Below are 12532 nucleotides of genomic sequence, written 5' to 3'. Positions count from 1 at the left end.
AGTTTTCCTGTAGGTTCTCCAAACACAGTCCCCCATATTTCTCTACATAAGAGAACAAAGCTGAAGATGTTCTAGGAAGATTCAGGGCTCCTTTGTTTGTTCCCTTCTCAGGTTCACGCAGTGACACTTCCACGTCAGCGAAACCCACCTGTGGCTGAAGTTTCCCTCGCAGAGTTGCAGGCACTCGGTGTTCCCTCAGCGAAGAGCCCCTCACTGCATCCTGGGAGCCAGCACCATGCGGCACCACTCTGCCAACTGCATCACTTTTAGATTCTGGGCTTTGAAACCAAATAAAAATTGATATGTGTGTAATCACATTTGTTTAATTAAAGTAACACATCTGTGCAGTAAATATTCCAGCACGAGCTGGTCAATAGCAAATCCTCAGCATGTACAGTAATAATTGACTAATGCAATTAAATGCATGTCAGAGTTTTAAAAGAAAATATAATGAGATTTCATCATTTTATATGTACAGGTAATTAGTTCTTAGGAATGTGAGTAAAAGCAAATTATCTACAGATTTGAACTATCAGCAGATAATTCAAATGACCTAGTTTGGGAGAGAAAATGCTATCTGAAACCTAGAGAAATTCAAACCAAAACAAACGTTCCCTGCAATTACATCTGAAAGCTGTATTAAGAAATGAGCATGTATAATTTTGTTCAACATGTTCTCATCAAGCTTTCCTTTTGGATGAGTTGAGCCATAGTGAGGATACCAGGCTGGAGAGACATCTCTCCTGGCTCCTGCTCCTCTATTGCTTGTTTAGACACCCAGGAACCTTCTAGTACCAAGCTCTGGGTCGCTTTGAGCAAGTCTTCCTTTACTTTGTATTCAAACTGACTCCATCTTCTACTGCTGAACAGTTCTTGTTTGGTGTGAGTGGTATTGTCCTGGACTCTGGAGAGCATGTGCACAGGAAAACTGTGGGAGGGGCATTCCAAGAGGAGAGAACAACATGAGCAGATGCATGGAAGTAGGAAGACACATGGCCTATTTGGGAAGCAGTGAGTAACTCACTTTGACTGGAGAAGATTCCAGTAAGAGAAAAAGGGAGCTATGGCTGTCAAAATAGGCTGGGAAATGATGGGCAGAGACTTGAATATCAGCCAAGAAGTATGAGCCTCATTCCTCTGAAGGCAATTTAGACTTGCTGAAAATGCTGTTTTCTGCAACTTTATTCAACACTAATACCAAATGCTTCAAAAATCCCAACACTCTAATGTGAGCTCACTGCTCTTATAATCAAGTTTTCATGGCCAAATCCTGGCCATTTGAGATTAGGGCCCTTCCTCTTCGGAATGGGGGGCTGTCGGGCTCTTTCTCCACCCCTTTATCAGAAATGATTCCTTAGTTCAACTCACTTCTCTATGCTAAACTCTCAGAAGTGATGATGCTGGCCACCTTAATAGCCCATCTTAATGACCACAGCTTTGCACTGCGAGTTCTGTCTCATGTGAATCTTATTGTTGTAACCAGGCCAAGGATGGGCAGGGACAGTGAGCCATTTCTGTGCATGCAATTTTAAGTTTTTAATATGTATACACAGGCTGTTTGATTGCATCTTTGCTGCATGACCCCATGTCAGGAAACAGCAATGAGAAGACACAATGACAATAAAAAATATAAGACATGACCATCGTTTGATATAATGACATGTTCATCACTAACTGGAGGGCAGAAGCTTTATCTGGTCACAAAGTTAGTGGCTATACTGAGGGACACTCCCACCTGTTCCCTGGTTTTCACCTCTCTTGATCAGAGCCTCCCTTATGTGGGACAGTTTGTGCCGGTGCATTGGTGGCCAGAACTAATGGTCAGCCTGGCCCCATATTTAGGGCTTAGCAATTGAAAGTTCCTTCAACAGCAACAACAGCAAAAAATGCAGTAAAGATGATAGGAAACATACAGAATAGAAGAGCAAAGAGACATATGAACCAATAACAAAGTATAGATCTTATTTGTATCAAAGTGAAAATATATATATATGTTTAACATATATTAATTAATATATTGAATATATATAAAACAATTAGAGACCATACATACTTACTACATCTTTGTCCATAGGAATTTTTGTTGTGAATTAAGTTTTAGGTGTGATCATTGTATCATGGTTATGACTTACTTATCTTTTTCAAAAGAGCCCTTATATTTTATAGATACAAACCAAAATACATACAGGGAATAGGCTATTATGATGTCTATATTTCTTTCACAGTAATCCAGGAGAGAATGAGAAGGAGAGTAGGTAAAGACATGAATAAAACAAAAATGACCAAGCACTGATAGTTGTTGGAGATGGGAGATAAGTACACTGGATTTAATATACTAGTTTCTTGGTATCTGCATATATTTTAATTTTAATTAATAATGATGATGGTTATGATTTGCAGTCACCCAGGGCAGAGGTCTTTCTGTGGCTGGGCTGCACTGAGACTGGAGTCTTGGGTTCCATGTGTGGCTAGGGTTATAATTCATAATTTACAAGGTATGGAGCAACCTACAACCAAAGTAAGAGTCCAGGAGTGGTCAGAATGAGGTAGAGACTGAGATCATGATTATGGGCTAACTTCAGATCTGGGGTTACTTTGTGATCATGATCATGGGTAACTCTGGATCTGTGACCAGCTTAGTAGAAAACTGAAATTAAAAAGAAACTGTCTGTAGCCAAAATAGAAGGCCATTCTTTCTGGAGTTGAATATGGTCTATACCCTCAATTAGGGAATAACCTATATCCAGAGTTAAAATTCTAAGTTGTGCACAAATAGAGAGGAAGTTGTAAATATTCTCTGTGGGAATGATGTGGGGTGGATGACATGTGAATCTAGCATGACATCAGCTCAGTGACTGACACCTGCAAGTTGAGTCAGGGTCAGTTGTGACTGATTTTGGAGAGAGTTAGTTTGTGAAGAGGGTTAAAGGAGTCTATGGTTCAGTTTCTTGATAGGCTTGGGAGGTGGTTACACACTCTGGGCTGCATGTTACTGTTGCCAATGGCAGAAGAAGACATAAAAGTGCTAATGTCTAAACCCCAGCCTAAGCCCAGTGACTCAGGAACTGAGGCCAGAGACTTGGCTTTGGTGTACACCATTGGGTTAGGGTGTCAGAGAGCAACCGGAGTAAGGGATCCTTTGTATCAGGAGTTAAAGGATGTTTGCAACTTGAGCGGCAAGTATAACTCTTCAATCTGTGACTATCTAATAAAGAAGAGGTATTTGGACCTCCAGAATGATGCAGTAAGTTTGCTTCATTAGCACTATGTTCTAATCCTGGGGGTCCATATTCAAACACTCAAGAAACACATAAAGAGAATGCGGTGCCTTGATTTAAAACAATGCTCCTAACTCACCTCTACGGCACATGCTGCAGTTCTTTTACCTGAAGCAAGAATGGGTTTCTCCACTGAAAAGACCCAACACTAAGTGGTCTAGAACCTATGGCCATTCAAAAAATCATGGATAAAATGGTCCATTAGGGAACTGAACCCCTGATCTTGGCCTCAGTTGATCCATGTGCCAATCTACTTAGCTGACCATGAAGTCCAAATGAGGATGGAAGAGCCAGAGAGCAGGGGCACAAGTAGAGAGCAAACAAGATGAAAGAACTGAGTGCCTGAGAAGGCAGCCCATAATAGGGAAGATACTAAAACAACTGAGTTCAGATAGCAACATCCCTACATGATAAGTAGTATTATCATTATCACTATTTGTTAATGCAGACAAGGAAGCTAAAGTTCTTCAAGAGACACAGGCAGCCAGCAAGAAGCAGGGGATCAAAGTCAGGGGTGTGCCCACAAAACCTGAATTATTTCTTTATTTTTGTGGCCCTGATTATACAACAAAACAAATTTGTGTGTGTGTGTGTGTGTGTGTGTGTGTGTGTGTGTGTGTGTGTGGGGAAGGAGCAAGAAGGCAGAGGGTCAGCCAGAAGAAAATGATGATATCGGCAGTCCTGAATGTCTAGCAGAGAGGTTTTCAGTTGACTTGACAGTAAAGAAGATCCATTGTAACTCCTTGAACCAAGGCAGAGACCATAAAAGCAGTGTTTGGGGATGCTTAATCTTGCAGGGAGAATTGAAAGATAAAAGCTTCGGGAGCAGGGCACTCAAGCTTCAAGAATCAGAGTTATTCTCGTTCCCCTCCTTGGCCACTGAGTCAAGTATACCAACTAGTTTCTTTGTCAATTTCCCCTTCAGTCTTGTTTCCTATTTCTAGGATGGATGAAGGTTATCAACCATGATTACTTATATTGGGATTTGCACCTCTGAGAGAAGTTTTCGCCTTAAAAACATAGCAATTTTTTCAATCCTCACTGGCCCTTGTTTCGTATTGAGAAAGATGTCACAAGCAATGCTCTCCCCAGGTACATTCTGGGGCTAAATTTCCCCCCATCTAAAGGGAAAACCCTATAAACAGACCTAAGCAGAAGAGTGGTCCTCTATCTTAGAAGACAGGATCCTCTTGGATAAGAACTTGGAATAGATGGTGTCAGGGTCTCCTCCAACTCCATGATATCATGAAGATGAGATTCTAATTCTTAAAAATGTGTCAGGTTCAGCCTTCTGCCTCTAAGCAGACCTGCACTCCTGGAGGAAGCTCAATTTCTGGAGCTTGCCAAGCCTTTCTGTTTTCCAGGGTTTTGGCACTTGCTGTTTCCTCTTCCTGGATGGCTCTTCCTTTTTGCTCTTTGCAAAGCTGGCTCATTCTCTCCCTCCAGGTACTTGATTTAAATGTCTATTTAAGTAGATCCTGTTTTTTCTTTCTCATATTAAAATATTAAAACCATGATTATTTCCTATGTGGATCTTACCACACTGGAATTTTATATATTCATTTGCTTGATTGCTGTTTATTTCCCCAATTAAAATATTAACTCCATATATATGTTCAAAGATGAGTTCCTAGGATGCAGCACAGTAACTGGCACATGGTGGGTACTCAAGAAATATGGAATGGATGGATGGAAGATTTGGTAAAAGAATGGATGGATGAATGTGTGGATGGATAAGTGGATGGATAGATGCATGATGGAGAAAGCTGGGAGAATGAGAAAATATTTTATTAAGTGTGTCATGAATAAAGATGGGTTCTGAGGTCAAATAGGTTTGGAAAACATGTTCTCTTCCCTTCTTGGAGGTTCACAGTACACATTAGCAATTTAAATGGTCTGAAAATTCCCCAGTAAGAAAAAAACTTGCTTAATTTTATTTAACCCAGCATTTCTTAAACTTGTTTTAACTTAAAATACTTCTTTTTCATGATACCTTTACTTAACATTTTGCCAAAGAGTGTTCCTTAAAACAAGATTTGGAAAGTCTGCTCCTGTCTAACCATTGCCATGTTGGATAGTAATTATTTTTAAATTTTCCTTCCAGGCTGTGAGGTTCCTAAAGATATACTGAGACTCACTCATCTTTGTGCCCCTGGTGTATAGCACAGTGCCAGGTACAGAGCAAATACACAGAAAGAATTGAGTACTCGAGAATGAAAGAAAGAAGAAAGGAGGGAGGTGCAAACATAGCTGGGTTAGTCAGGAAGTAATTCTTTCCTGAAATGTACCTTCAATTAACTTTGAGGAAAATAAAATGCTAATAATAACCTTACCAAATCAGAAGTCAGAATTATATTAATAATCGTAGGTAAATTCTAGATTAGTAATGTACCTAGGGTTAGGATTGGAGTTAATTCACAAAAAACACTTCCCCACCACCCTCCCACATGCACATATATAAATATAGTGTTCTTATAATGAGCTCTCTCCTATTTCTGAGAGTCATGTAATTACTGGATTTAGAGTGTTAACAAAAGCATTATATACTGGTTAAGAGTATAGGCTCTGGCCCTAACTGGGTGGCTCATTTGTTTGGAGCACTGGAGCATTGCCCTGTACAGCAAAAGTTCAACCCCCAGTCAAGGCACGTACCTAGGATGCAGGTTTTATCCCCAATTGGGCACTCATAGGGGAAGCGACCAATCAATGTCTCTCTCTTACATCTCTCTCTCTCTCTCTCTCTCCCTCTCTCTCTCAAAAAAACTTAATAAACATATCCTTGGGTGAGAATTTAGAAAAAAAAGAGCATAGGCTCTGAAGTCAAATCCCGTCTCTATTCTTGTCTAAGTCTGAGCTGCTATAACAAAAATACCACTGACTGGGTAGCTCATAAACAGTAAGAATTATTTCTAAGAGTTCTCATGTCGGGAAATACAAAATCAAGAAATGGGCGGATTCGATGTCTGGTGAGGCTCTGCTTCCTGATTCACAGATGGTCATCTTCTCACAGTGTTCCAACATAATAGAAAGGGTCAAGGGGCTCTTGAGGTCTTTCTTATAAGGGCACTAATCCCATTCATGAGAGCACCACCCTCATGATCTAATCACCTTCCAATGGCCCCACCTCCAAATGCCATCACACTGGGGAGTAGGTTTCAACATATGAATTGGCGGGGGGTTGGGGGGGAGCTTGAGCACAAACATTCTGTGTATAGCTATTGAGTGTAAACTTTAACAAAGTATTTAACATTTTTAAGGCTCAGTTTCCTCATACTTATAATGCATACAGTAATAGCACAGAATTACAGTGCTGTCATGAATATTAAATTAGATAAACATGCAATGGCTTAGGATCATGCCTTGTATGAACTAAGCAAGCAGCAATCTATGGTACAGCCACCTGCAGGACTCCCTTCCAGATGACAGCATCAGGGGCTGAAGCATTCCATCTCCCAGGAGAGCTGCCTTTAGAAGAATGCCTAGGGAAACGCTCCACTCAGAAAAGCAATGATCGGATTGTAAAATTTTAGACCCACAGAAGGGCAACTTTAGTAGCTGGGCCTTCAAACCTCACCCCAAGATTCTATTTCCCTCTTGAACAACTTGTGAAATCACAAGCAAGCCCATTCCATAAAGCTTTGTAGATGTTGTCTGCACTAAGAGGCTGGTGAGAAACCACAAATAAGCATACTTCCTCCAGAGAAAAGTCAGCTTACACTGGCTTATAGAAATTCACCCAGAGCCTGACTGGTGTGGCTGAATTGGTTGGGCGTCATCCCCCAAACCGAAAGGTGGCCAGGTTTAATTCCCAGTTAATTGCCCAGTGGGCTGCTCCCCAACTGGGGAGTGTGCAAGAGGCAACCAATTGATGTGTTCTTTTTTACATCAATGTTTCCCTCCCTCTTTCTCCCTTCCTTCCCCTCGATCTACAAATTAATTAATTAATTTAAATCTCAACCAAAAAAGAAAAATGCACCTACAGGTGGCTTTGCCCCTCTCTGTCCTTGTAATCATATAGAATTTATTTCTTTTTCTCTCCACTGCTCTTTGGGTTTCACAAATTTCAAACACAGGTAATTTTTTCGTGCATAGTTTCTATAGGTACCTAGGCATAGGAGTTGTTGGAAGGGCCACAAGAGGCAGAATAGGACACAGCTTTAACCTAGAATGGGATTAAAGAGAGATGGAGTGAGGAGCGTTGTGGGTGAGTTGAGGTGGAAGAGAATAAAGTGGGAATAAATGATGATGAAAAAAATTAATTTAATTTAACTTAAAAAACTTAGCACCTACTCAGGGCTGAACATGAAATAAATACATAAGAAAGGTTCTTTGAAATGAATTGAATACAAGAGTACCATCCAAGAATTATTGTCTTTAAAGAGCATTTAGCTTCAGAACAAATACAAGTCCCCTCTTTTGTTTTCAAACATGCCCTAGTTATGGCCCCCTTGTAAATTACATGCTCAAAAGGCTAAAAGAGTCTCAGAAAGTAACATAATCCCCATGCTCCTAGTCAAGATTCACCTTAAACTAGCTCAAATGGTCTTTACTTTTCTTTTAAATAAAATTTAAACCCACCTAGAAAATCCCAGACTCTTAGAAGTGGAAAGGACTCCTTCCTGAAATCCAGCATCTTTGACAGATGGCTATACAGACTTGGAGGGTAGAGGGGAATGAGTTCAAGAGCTGCATCCCACATCTTTAATCTTTAGAAAGTTCTTGTGTCAAACTGAAATCTGCTTCACTGTAGCTTCCATCTGCTGTTCCAGTTCTGCCATTTAGAGCCAAGCAGGACAGGTCTGCTCTTTTCCATTTGACATTCATTCATTCCTGACCCTTGTCCCCCATCATCTCTCCTCTGCGCTAAACACCCTTCTTCTCTTTGAATATTCTCTTTGAAAGCTGTGGCTTCATACCGTTTACAATCCCAGTGGCCTCCCTGTGAAGCCACTGTTTGTTTATGGTCTATTTTAAAACACATCCTTTAGAGCTGAGTCCAAATGCCCCAGATGTGCTCAGAGCCACATAGAGCAGTGACTCAATCAATGGTTAAGAACAACAGCTTGTACAATCAGATACTCCTGGTTCCACCTTGCCCTAGCTCTGTGTCTTGGTACAAGTTAACATTTCAGAACCTAAGTTTCTCCATCCATATAATGGGCATAACAATAAGGTTGTATAAAAAGCATTAAGTGCAGTTCCTTGTACATAGTTAGGTCAAAATAAATGGTGGCTCCAATGAATGTTGGTGTTATTTGTATTCTTAGACATGATATTCCATTAATTGTGTGGAATTTTTAACAGCTATTCATGCTGTTCATTCACAAAATATGAGTTACCCAAAACACATTTTTCCATAAAGTTATTTTCAAGCAAGCATCTCCCCTATCTTATCTTTCTGCAACTTGTAATTTTGACTATATTCATGTTTATCTTTTGGTACATTGTTTCAACATACAAATATCATCTATTATGAATAAAAAAAGACCCTCCCTTGGCCACAAGTCACAGGGCTTGACTGCACACAGAGGCCGGAAGCTTTTCTAACAGAAGCAAGATCCTCATGCAATTGGGGTCATCTTGCCTTATGTTTTCTTTCGCCACCTGGGACTCCAGGGTACAATCTTCCACCATTAAGAATTTAACCTATGAGTTCATTCAACAAGTACAATGCATGTTTGTTGAATTCCTGCTCTATGACAACAAGTTCTCTCAACTGACACTATGCCGTACACGAGACAATCAAGAGCCCTGCTCTCATGGAGCACACACTCCAGGAGGGCAGATGGACAAGCAAGAAGTAAATGCACCAGATAGTTCATACCAGGATAAGTGTTATAAGAAAATAAAGCAGATGGCAAGATAAAAAAGGACATAGGTGGAGAGAGGATGCTAGACTGAGCATCTCCAGAAGACACTTGCTTCCCTAAAGCAAGGCTAGGAACTGCGAGCCCGAACAGATACACAAATCAGCACTTACCAGATTGTCTTGCTGTTCCTTTTTTATGGACATGAATGACACCAAATCATATGCCATAAAAAGTTGGTAAATTGCTCTGTCTTCAAAACTTCTGAAAGCCTGGCCCAGGTTGCCCACTGCAAGCTCCTTGGGGCCATCAGGCAGCTTCCTTTGCTGTTGCTAGGAAAGGCAGCAGCTCAATATGGTAATATGGAGCATCACATGCTCTTCAGAAGCTATGGGAGTGATTAAAATGGGAAAAAAATACTTTCACTAAATTGCTTCACTTGGAAAACACATCTAATGGTATCCATAAGGATCTGGGAACAGTTGGTTTACTTGGTGGGGAAAAGTCTGGGAATTGTTTCTCTGGAGCTCAAACCAGGGAGAGCCCAAGCACATTCCCTGGCTCTCTTTAGGTCAGCCATCAGAGCACAACCCCCATTGGACAAGTTGATTTCTCATGAAAAGAGGCCTTCTTTTCTAATCAAAAGATTAGAGATGCACTGGGGAAGAGTTTCTAATTTGTGTTATTCTCTCCTGGAGTTCCAGACAACCTGCCCATTCATAGCAATTTGCCCTGCCTTCTTCCCAAGGTGGCCTCTAGCTAGCCAAGTGTGAGACTTTGCTGTTTCCAAACCCTATGAGGTCACATGAGAAAATGAGAAAATTTAGTCATGCTAATAAATACACCTTGGTCAGAATCTGGGGAGAACCTCCACTAATTGCATGAGCTCTGGAGCTGAGATACAAATTAATTTGACAGTGAGATCATTAATGTACAAAACAAGGCCACAAGTTTGAGGAACTGGCCTTGTTTTTTTCTTGTGGAATACATCTCGAATTGGAGGTCTACGATCTACCTCACCAGACACTGGTCAATGGACCCACTGTTGCAGAGTGGGGTCTTCTTTCTTGGGTAACCAGGTTGCTTTGTACCACCACTCTATCCCACCACAAAACTCTCACTGAAACCTTCAACATACATTCTCAGAGTACCATATCTCTGGAGTAATGTTGTGTATTATCCAACATGTATGTAAATTCATAGAAAGCTTTCTGAAAGGATTCACACAAAATTGCTCACAGTACGGCAGGTCCTCAAATAACACTGTTTAATTCAACATTTTGTTATAACGCTGATGAGATGCATAAGAACTTGACTTTTGTTTATATCAAATAGCCTATGGTAAATTGATTTCATTACATTTCTTCTCATTCGAAGTTGCAGAATCAACAAGAGTAAGTGAGGACTTACTGTAGTTACCTGAGGGGAAGGACTTGAATTCAGCAAAAGATGGTCTAATAGATTTTTATCATTTTTAATGTAAGATCTTAATATTTGGAAGAAGGCTATTTCAAAAATTTCTTGTGCAATGAAACTTAATTGTGCAAAATCACACACAAACTACTAGCATCTGGACAAAAATAAACAGGAGAGACCACAAAGGAAAAAAAGAATAGGCTCAAACTTCCACATAGCACTAAATAGAAAAACATAAAAGAAATACATAGAACTTTTGGAGAAATTCTACAACCAACTAACTGCTAATTCTATTAAAACTATACAAAAATAACATATCATCTAAGTAAAATTGCTCAAAATCTATCAGTTAATCCAGTAATAAACTGTGTTAATAATTTAGAATAAAACATTGGGGTTCAGCAGAGATGGTGATATTAAAATCATTTACATGTAGAACGGAGTCTATAGGAAAGAACTGGTTGTAGGAAATATATATTCAAACAAAATAAAACATTTTATAATTGAAAGAATATACACAATATAAAGATGATGAATTATTAATATTCCAGTTCTGAAATTCCCTGGTAACCACAGGAAAAAAAGGGAAGTGAATAAAAATCTAAAAACATAACATGAAGTGAAACAGCACTACTTTCTTCATCTGCAGAGGAGGCAGTTGACAGTTTCTGCTTCATTTAGGAAAATTACTTATACTTTCTGTGTTTCCTGCAGCGAGGACATAATGAATAAATATGCATATATACATTGTTTAGCACTGTGCATGGCATATATTAAGAGCTCAATAAACATTAGCTTAATAATATAATTATCACTATTATATTGGTTTTGATAATTTTAAATATATAGGGGTAAGTATATGTTAAACTATTCAATTTTTACTAGACTTAAAAAACAGATGCATACATACCAACTCACAGGAGAAAACAAGAGCAAATAAAATATAATCTACATATGAATAATAGAAAACCAAAGAGAAAGAGAAATAATAAATTAAAAGCATGAAATAAAGGGGAAAAAATGAAAAACATACTGTGTCAATCAGGTGCTTCTGGCTACCAGGAGCAGAAACCTTGGTTTAAAGTGGCTCAAAGAATAATAAAGAACTGCTTAATCTTACAGAATACAACAGGCATGCAAGACATAGGATAGCCACAAGGTCATTCATTCAGAAGCTCCAGATACTTCCAAGAACTGAGGCTCTTTCCATCTCTTTGCTTTGCCATCCATGTGAGGACCTCACCCTAAAGTGAGCAGCAAGACGATATTCTACGCTCTATGGCAGGCCCATGTATGGCATCCAGACATGATGAGGCCTAGCAGCAGAAGAGAGACTGCCACTTCCCACAGCTTTCTGAGTAGCAAAGAAATTTTTTCCAGAAAGGACCTCCCATATCCACCTTGTTTCTCAAAATTCTGGTCAGAATTCAGGGTTCATTCCTGAGCCACACACTAGCACAGGACAGGATCACATTGGGCAAGCTGGGCCCACCTCAGAGCTGGGATGGTGTCAGGTTCTCCTAGAGCTTGAGGGGTCCACTCCTGGAAATATCTGTGCTCTCTTAGGACAAAAAGCAAGGGAAGAGATGCTGGGCAGGGGATAGCAATGTCCACCATATGTATCAGTTTTAAAAATAACTATCAACCTAATTAACTCCTTCATTAATAGACAAAAGCTTTTATGTTTGGTCAAAAATACAAAATACACAAAATATAACTCGAACAAGGTCAGAAATAAAGGTTAAACACTTAACCAAGATACATGTACACAAAAAGAAAACAGATAGAAATTGCAAACAAAGCATTAAGTAGGCCGGAGGGGTATTTTAAGTTGATTATAGGTGTAACCCACAATGAGAATACAACAAACTCATGGTTTCATCTCACAATATATGGGGCCTGTCCAGAAAAATTCCAGCCATTGTTAATATAAGGAGGATTGTTTAAATGACATTGATGTAACGTGGTAGCCAAGAAGAGTGGACTGGAATGCGCATGCATGTACAATGACAACTTCACTGTACTAGTCAG

The sequence above is a fragment of the Pteronotus mesoamericanus genome, unplaced genomic scaffold, assembly GCF_021234165.1.
Source record: "Pteronotus mesoamericanus isolate MK-2021 breed Mesoamerican mustached bat unplaced genomic scaffold, CSHL_Meso_final contig_74, whole genome shotgun sequence".
NCBI classification, from domain to species: Eukaryota; Metazoa; Chordata; class Mammalia; order Chiroptera; family Mormoopidae; genus Pteronotus; species Pteronotus mesoamericanus.
Note: the sequence above shows the minus strand (reverse complement) of the source record.